At 41.7% G+C, this 9,343-nt stretch overlaps 1 pseudogene; it reads left to right on the forward strand.

The window, feature by feature from the left end:
* Positions 1–8,285: 8,285 nt before the first annotated feature.
* LOC118097435 (U6 spliceosomal RNA) lies at positions 8,286–8,374 on the forward strand (annotated as a pseudogene).
* Positions 8,375–9,343: the final 969 nt, after the last annotated feature.

The following is a 9,343-nucleotide window of genomic DNA, read 5'->3' on the forward strand; positions in this document are numbered from 1 at the left end:
GGCACTGCCCTTCTTTGGAATTGGGATGTAGACTGATCTTCTCCAATCCTCTGGCCATTGCTGAGTTTTCCAAACTTGCTGGCATATTGGGTGTAGCACCTTAACAGCATCATCTTTTAAAATTTTAAATAGTTCAGCTGGAATATCATCACTTCCACTGGCCTTGTTATTAGCAGTGCTTTCTAAGGCCCATTTGACTTCACTCTCCAAGATGTCTGGCTCAAGGTCAGCAACCACACTACCTGGGGTGTACAAGACCTCCATATCTTTCTGGTATAATTCCTCTGTGTATTCTTGCCACCTCTTCTTGATGTCTTCTGCTTCTGTTAGGTCCTTACCACTTTTGTCCTTGATAATGGTAATCTTTGTACGAAATGTTCCTTTCATATCTCCAATTTCCTTGAACAGATCTCTGGTTTTCCCCATTCTATTGTTTTCCTCTATTTCTTTGCATTGCTCATTTAAGAAGACCCTCTTGTCTCTCCTTGCTGTTTTTTGGAAATCTGCATTCAGTTTCCTGTATCTTTCCCTATCTCCCTTGCATTTTGCTTGCCTCCTCTCCTCCGCTATTTGTAAGGCCTCATTGGACAGCCATTTTGCTTTCTTGCATTTCCTTTTCCTTGGGATGGTTTTCGTTGCTGCCTCCTGTATAATGTTACGAGCCTCCATCCATAGTTCTTCAGGCACTCTGTCCACCAAATCTAAATCCTTAAACCTGTTCCTCACTTCCACTGTGTATTCATAAGGGATTTGATTCAGATTGTATCTTACTGGCCCAGTGGTTTTTCCTACTTTCTTCAGTTTAAGCTGGAATTTTGCTATAAGAAGCTGATGATCTGAGTTACAGTCAGCTCCAGGTCTTGTTTTTGCTGACTGTATAGAGCTTCTCCATCTTTGGCTGCAGAGAATATAATCAATCTGATTATCTTACCTGTCCTTACCTGTGGTCTATCATTGGCCATGTTGGTAGAGGCTGATGTAAATTGGAGTCCAGCAACATCTGAAGGGCCACAGGTTTCCCAACCCTGATATGCATACATATAAATTTAAGCAAGCTTTCTAACAATAGCTCACATGAAAAATAATATCACTAACAAGTTACTGTGGTTTCCTTTACTCCTTTTTCCTCTCTTTCCCTCTTTTGGGTAATTGGCGCTTCTATATTTGAAATGAAAGAAAGCTACTCTGAAAGGCACTTTAGCAATAAATGCCCAGTATATAGACTTTTAAACACATAAATAACCACAGTGGTGCTGGGCTTGGGTGCCTTTTTTCTGCCACTTTTCCTGATAACATCACAGCTGTGACCATTAAGTCCTTTTATGTAGGTAGCACTTACCAACACGAACACTTTTGATGGATTCATCCATTTAATGATGTGTTTTAACAATTGTATAAGCTACCTTTCAGTAAAGGGGGAAATGTGTAATATATTAGAAGAACTATAGAAAAGTAAAAAGGTGTTGAGGAAGACTGTCTCAGCTAGAGCTTTTCTATTTTAGATAGGGCCTTGTTGGTGGTTGCTCCCAGTTTCAGGAGGTCCTCCTGATTTCATCTGCTTTGCTTTTCTGGTAGGTTGGTAGGTGGTGAAGAGACCCTCTTATTTCAGAAGGCATTTGGTGATACTGCTATCTCATTCCCTTTCTTCTTCGAGTATCCATATATTACATAGCTGGGAACCTCGAGGTCCTCCAAACCTCATTGTTCAGCTCCTCAGGTCACACCCTTTTCAGGCAACCTCAGGTGCTTTTGCTCAGGTGCTTTTTGCTCAGGTGCTTTTTGCAATGTGTCCTTGAACTCTGATCATGCCTCTTGGCATGTATACTACAGAGAGCCAAATTTGAATTTGCCCAGCATTTTTGCAATAAGCTCAACATTCTTTTCCTCTTTAAAATACAGATTTTAAAATGAGATGCTATGTTTTCCCTTAAGAACTATAGAGAAAAATTCTTTTTTAAAGCAGCTTTTAGTCTGGATAATAGAAAAGCTAGAGACTTGCTCCAAAATTAACAGCATATCCATTACTCATCAAGGAAAATGGATCAAATATTAAACAGATGTACTTTCTTTGAGTTGAAAAGCAAACTAATTTTGGTACTTCAGCTTCACAAATCTCCTTGGCCACTTTTGGTTTATTTTTGTATTTTTTTTTATACTGTTAAGTCACCATGAGACTATTTTTAGTAGAAACAGTCTAAGAATAAATAAATAAATAAATAATGAATATCCTGTATTCTTAAACTTGTGTGTACTATTGAAGCTATTTTCAATTAGTGTTACTTCCATTATATGTGGTTATTTATAGGAATATTTCTATCCTGTCTGCTCTTGCATCATATATACTGGGGCGGGAGGAGAGTTTTAAAGACTTTATAAATTTGTAGGGTTTTTATTTGTATTTTATCTTTTTTGCCTTAATTTATACCTATGTTATGTAATTTCTAGACCAGAGCAGGCTGACCACTGTTGCCTGTGCACTAGTAACCTCCATATTGGGTGACTGCAATTAACTCCATGTGGAGATCACCATGCGATTGGCTGGAAGCCACAGAGAGTTGTAGGTGTGTTGGCTGCATCCTGGCCTTCCACTGAATATGTGCAGATGGGGGGATATCTGGGGAAAAGGATGCAATCCTGACCTAGCTGTCATATACACAGGCTCAGCCGATATTATTTTAAATGGTGAAACACAGTTATAACCACCATTTGTTGTTGTTTAGTCGTTCAGTCGTGTCCGACTCTTCGTGACCCCATGGACCAGAACACGCCAGGCACTCCTGTCTTCCACTGCCTCCCACAGTTTGGTCAGACTCATGTTCATAGCTTCGAGAACACTGTCCAACCATCTCGTCCTCTGTTGTCCCCTTCTCCTTGTGCCCTCAATCTTTCCCAACATCAGGGTCTTTTCCAGGGAGTCTTCTCTTCTCATGAGGTGGCCAAAGTATTCGAGCCTCAGCTTCACGATCTGTCCTTCCAGGGAGCACTCAGGGCTGATTTCCTTAAGAATGGATAGGTTTGATCTTCTAGCAGTCCATGGGACTCTCAAGAGTTTCTTCCAACACCATAATTCAAAAGCATCAATTCTTCGACGATCAGCCTTCTTTATGGTCCAGCTCTCACTTCCATACATCACTATTGGGAAAACCATAGCTTTAACTATACGGACCTTTGTCGGCAATGTGATGTCTCTGCTTTTTAAGATGTTGTCTAGGTTTGTCATTGCTTTTCTCCCAAGAAGCAGGCGTCTTTTAACAGTAACGTCTTAAGGGTATCCAGCGCCGTGGTGCAAAAATCCTCCAGCGCCCCCCCCCCACAGCAGCAGTAGTGCGCAGCCATTGAGCTTCCTCTTCTCCTCTTCTTGCCCATGAAGCAGAATCATTGAGACTCCTGCCTAGAGTGGCAGCAGGCACATGGTGCCATTCTAGGCAGGAGTCTCACTGATTCTGCTTCATGGGCAAGAAGAGGAGGAGACACCAGCCCATGAAGCAGAATCATGAAGCAGATCAGCGCCCCTTCTGGCGCCTTGCACCACCCTGGCGCCTTGCACCACCCAGCCCGGGCCTAGAGACGGCCCTGTCTTTAAATTTTGTGACTGCTGTCACCACCTGCAGTGATCATGGAAGCCAAGAAAGTAAAATCTCTCACTGCCTCCATTTCTTCCCCTTCTATTTGCCAGGAGGTGACGGGACCAGTGGCCATTATCTTAGTTTTTTTGATGTTGAGCTTCAGACCATATTTTGCGCTCTCCTCTTTCACCCTCATTAAAATGTTCTTTAATTCTTCCTCTCTTTCTGCCATCAAGGTTGTGTCATCAGCATATCTGAGGTTGTTGATATTTCTTCCAGAAATCTTAATTCCGGTTTGGGATGCATCCAGTCCAGCCTTTTGCATGATGAATTCTGCATATAAGTTAAATAAGCAGGGAGACAATATACAGCCTTGTCGTACTCTGTTCCCAATTTTGAACCAATCAGTTGTTCCATATCCAGTTCTAACTGTAGCTTCTTGTACCATGTGAAATGAGCACAATTGTGCAGTAGTTGGAGCATTCTTTGGCACTGCCATTCTTTGGGATTGGGATTGGGATGTAGACTGATCTTCTCCAATCCTCTGGCCACTGCTGGGTTTTCCAAATTTGCTGGCATACTGAGTGTAGCACCTTAACAGCATTATCTTTTAAAATTTTAAATAGTTCAGCTGGAATACCATTACTTCCACTGGCCTTGTTATTAGCAGTGCTTTCTAAGGCCCATTTGACTTTACTCTACAGGATGTTTGGCTCAAGGTCAGCAACCACACTACCTGGGGTGTACGAGACCTCCATATCTTTCTAGTATAATTCCTCTGTATATTCTTGCCACCTCTTCTTGATGTCTTCTGCTTCTGTTAGGTCCTTACCACTTTTGTCCTTGATAATGGTAATCTTTGTACGAAATGTTCCTTTCATATCTCCAATTTTCTTGAACAGATCTCTGGTTTTTCCCATTCTGTTTCCCCCTTCTAATTCTTTGCATTGCTCGTTTAAGAAGGCCCTCTTGTCTCTCCTTGCTATTTTTTGGAAGTCTGCATTCAATTTCCTGTATCTTTCACTATCTCCCTCGCATTTTGCTTGCCTTCTCTCCTCCATTTACATCATCATTATTACCATCTCCTCTAGTAGCAGATCGTTTCTATATCAGAATATGTAGCACTGTAGCTCAGTGTAAAGCAGTTGATTCACATGTACAAAGTCCCAGCTTGGATCCCAGCATCCCCAGATAGGACTGAGGAAGCTTGAATACTTTGAGAGAGGCTTCCTGTCAGTACGGACACTGCTAAGATAGATGACCATTGGTCTGGTTCAGTACAAGGCAACTTTCTATATCCCATATTACCCAGTAGCACCTTCCAACATGTTTTTTGTTCCCTGTGATTTAAATCCAGTCCTCTAAATTGTGCCTTCAAATGTTTATGCTGCAGACAATGGTCCAGCCTTTCAAGAGCTATGTTGCAGTTTTTATAGTTGATGTTTTAAAGGGGAGTAGTAAACATAATAGAAACTAATCCTAACTTACGCTTGTTGATGATCTTAAGAAGTCTTAGAGTGGGTATAAATTACCTCTCAGCTTAGTCTGAAAATAGTCAAATGTGCAGAGATGACGGGATTCCAATTTTTCATCCCTCCCTCCCAAAGAGTTGCTGCTATTAATCTCTTCCACTGCACGGGCGAAACCCTAGGATTTCCCATTATCTCACTATGAAGCCATCCTTTGTTGACAATGTTGGTGATGCTCCAGTAGAAGCTCTCAAAATAGATTGAGAGAATTTTCAAGCAGAGACACATTCTCTAGCTTATTTATGTTTGTTACATTCTATGATATCATATTCTTAATTTGTCTCTTGCAATAAAGTTTACAGAAAGCCACACAACTTTTTTTTTCTGGCTCTTCAGTTATTTGCTAAATATGAGATGGATTAATGAGTTTACAGCTACAGCTGATGAAGTGCTTTACTTTAGACCTGGGACTGCAATACTATATTCTACTATATATCCTGGTTTCTGAACATTCATGATGACTGGTGCTCATGATACTGTCAGGGCAGTCATGCATGATCCTGCTTTCAATACCATTTGCACCTAAAAATGTTCTGAGGTGGTCATACTACTTACTTTCCAATCAGTGCATATCCTGTAGCTTTCTGCTGAAATCCTGTAACTTTTCATACAAAAATCTTCTGGGTTTTAGGTGCTGATGTGTGTGAAAGGGAGTTTTCTCCCACTGTCATTGCCCTGTTGATCCTCTGAATAACAGTAATTTGGTATCCCTGGGAAAGCATCATAGAACAGCTATCAGCTAAAGCAGGCTAAGTCCACCACTAATGTACTATTATTGTGTCAAGAACATGTTGTGGGATACCTAATGAAACATAAGTCTGGAGGGGTAGGAATGATTCAATTGTTTTAGAATGTTTTCTTTTTGTGTGTTTTTAAAGTGTGGATCTGTTTGCCACCCTGGCCTCCTTCATAAGGAAGGGCAGAGTATCATCATCATCATCATCATCATCATTATCACCTGATAGAGTTCTGTGTTCTTATAGAAAAAAAAATGAGTTTTCCAAAGCTCACTGGGGAGAGAGTGGACTTACATTCCTTGTAACATTTACTTAGGGCTGCCATATTTCAAAAAGTGAAAATCCAGACAGAAAAATTATTGAACATTTTTTGGGCAAAATCACAAAGGAATTGGACATTTTTGAGCTATTTTTGAGGCAAGAACAACATACATCTGGGTTATCCCAGACATTTCGCAATTTCCACCCGGACACTGCTTTCAGCTGCAGTATTCCAGATACGTTCAGAAAATTACAGACATATGGCAACCCTACTCTGCTTATTACATTCCTGACCTTGCTATATAAGCCGGATACTCTGTGGTGATGTTCAGAATACTATTATCAACTGAATGTTTAAGGAGCAAATCATGGTGTGTCTGCATGCGCACATGTGAAAGCCTTCTCTTCTGGCAATTCTGATCGTTATACAACAAACATTGTGTGGGGGATGCTAGGGCAACTGCTTTATTAGCTGGGTGACTGCCCATCCACTTAATATGTTAAAAAGTCCTGTGACCCACATCCCTAAGGCAAGGCAAGAACAGATTAGGAAATGTATATTACCTCATTAATTTAAAGAGAACTATTTGGAAAGCTTACAAGAGCAGTTGAAGATGCATTATACCAAGTAGGCATTAAAAAGGAGCTTTACAGATTCTCCCCCACCCCCACTTTTTCTTCTGACTCAGCAGTGGATTTCCACCCCACATCTGCCTGCTGAGTTAGCAAAAGGAAAAGGAAACCACACACTAAGCAGGTGGCGAATAAAGTCCCATGCTGAATGGGGAAGTGTTGCCCTTCCTTCACCATAATGTATAAACCAATGGTGGAATTATGATCTGCAGGGCCCTTTGCTTAGCCCCTTTGACTCACAGAATAATAGAATTGTAGAGTTGGAAGGGACCCTGAGTATCATCTAGTCCAACCCCCTGCAATGCAGGAATATGCAGCTGTCCCATCTGGGGACTGAGCTTGCAACCTTGGCATTATCAGCACCATGCTCCAACAAACTGAGCTATCCAGGTATCCAGCTATTATTCACTTCAATAAATGTGACTATATCAAAATTAGAGGTGGGGGAAGAAAAGGTGATGGCAATAATGATGCTTCTGAAATGGGTGCCCTCTGTGTCAAACAAAAACCTTGGGAGCAGTCAGAAAAAATGTGATAATGAGCATTCATACTTTACATTGTGGGTGCCCATTGCGGGATCATGTGTGGTGCTACAGTTCCCAGGGAGCTTACTGGCAAACAGGGGCTGGCCTGCCTCTCAGTGTTAGTTTTGGAGATTCACGCCCAGCCTCAGTAATCAAGTTTCTTTCTGGGAGGTGGGGCCAGCCCCATTTATATACAGGTGAAACTTGGAAAATTAAAATATCGTCGAAAAGTGCATTTATTCCAGTAAAGCAACTTATTATTTTTTATTTTAATTTTAATTTTTACAAATGCTTTCTTTTGGGAATTCCACAGTAATAAAACAAATATTTACAATAATGCAAAAATAAACAAAAATAAACATTGTTATTACATTTCATTAATTACGTTCCATTTATAATTGACCCGCCGAATGACAAATAATTACAATTACAACAAATAAAGGCTTGACATATCTTGCTTCGCATGTCATGCATCTGTCTCATATATTGGTTTCACCTTTTAAGTTGCATTACTGAAATAAATGCACTTTTCAACGATATTCTAATTTTCTGAGTTTCACCTGTATAGGGGGTGGAGCCGACAATAGCCAGGCTGTCAGCTCTGGAGATTCACCCTCCCTACCCTCCCTTTGTTTAATGTTTCTCGTTTGCTTTTTCTTCCTGTTTAACGGGCGCTGCTACGGTCTTCCCCGTAGCAATTCATCACAACTTTGGCGGTTATGGCCTTGGGTGGAATCATTTAGTCTTTTCTTCCCTTTATTGGGGGGGGGCATGAAGTGGTGGCTCACCCCGCTGCAGCAGCGATTCCAGGGTCCCCCTCTTAAAGGGGCTATATATATGGGTGTCACTGGCCATGCACTGAAAGGTCATCACCCTGCGAGCGGTGATATGGGCTGGGCTGCCTACTACACTTATGTCTCGCAGAGCACCCCCATATCCCATATACCCTGATGTGCCCCAGTTCCCCTGGCTGGGAGGGATACACGCCCAAGGCCTAAGCAAAGGTCTTCCTACATTCGGAAGTTTAATAAAGTAGTGCTCTCTTTGGCAGCACATATACTAAAATTGGAACGATACAGAGAAGATTAGCACGGAAGTTTAATAAAGTTGTGGCCTAATTTTAATTCCATATAATGTTGTCAGAGTCTTTATTCCTTCCTTATGATTCCTGGGGGCTGGGGCTGCCGCCGCCTGGTCCATAGCTGCCAAGTTTTCCCTTTTCTCACGAGGAAGTCTATTCAGCATAAGGGAATTTCCCTTTAAAAAAGGGAGAACTTGGCTATGGCTATGATGCTAGTGCCTCTGGACTTTCCTGAGAGCCAGTGTGGTGTAGTGGTTAAGACTCCTAATCTGAGGAACCGGGTTCGCATCTCCGCTCCTCCACATGCAGCTGCTGGGTGACCTTGGGCTAGTCACACTTTGAAGTCTCTCAGCCCCACCCACCTCACAAGGTGTCTGTTGTGGGGGAGGAAGGGAAAGGAGAATGTTAGTCACTTTGAGACTCCTTCAGGTAGTGATAAAGCGGGATATCAAATCCAAACTCTTCTTCTTCTTCTTCTTCTTCTTCTTCTTCTTCTTCTTCTTCTTCTTCTTCTTCTTCTTCTTCTTTCCCATCCCCAAGCAACTTGGGAACCCTCAAGACAAAGATGAGGGTGGTGGTGATTGTTTCACCCCTCATACAGTATACCCAGTGACTATTTCATTCTGCTGTTGAGGGCCATCTGCAGATCCTGTCTTATCAGGAGGTTCATTCCATGCAATACAAGAACTGAGCCTTTGGTTTCATTGCACTGACCCTTTGGAATTCCCTCCTCTTAAATATTAGACTGGCACCATTCCCATTGTCCTTTTGGCACCTACTGAATATCTTCCTCTTCCAACAAGACTTTCAAGCAGAGCTTTGTTCCAGCCTGCATCTGTATTGACATGGTTTTAAGCTGTTTTTATGGGTTTGTTTGCCACCCTGGGCATATTAATATATTTATTAATAATAAATCTGCACTGGCTCCACCCTTCTTCTTCTTCTTCTTCTTCTTCTTCTTCTTCTTCTTCTTCTTCTTCGGCAATCACTTGTGGCTGAGTATGATTGTCAG

This window comes from Zootoca vivipara, chromosome 15 (assembly GCF_963506605.1).
Source record: "Zootoca vivipara chromosome 15, rZooViv1.1, whole genome shotgun sequence".
Classification (NCBI taxonomy): Eukaryota; Metazoa; Chordata; class Lepidosauria; order Squamata; family Lacertidae; genus Zootoca; species Zootoca vivipara.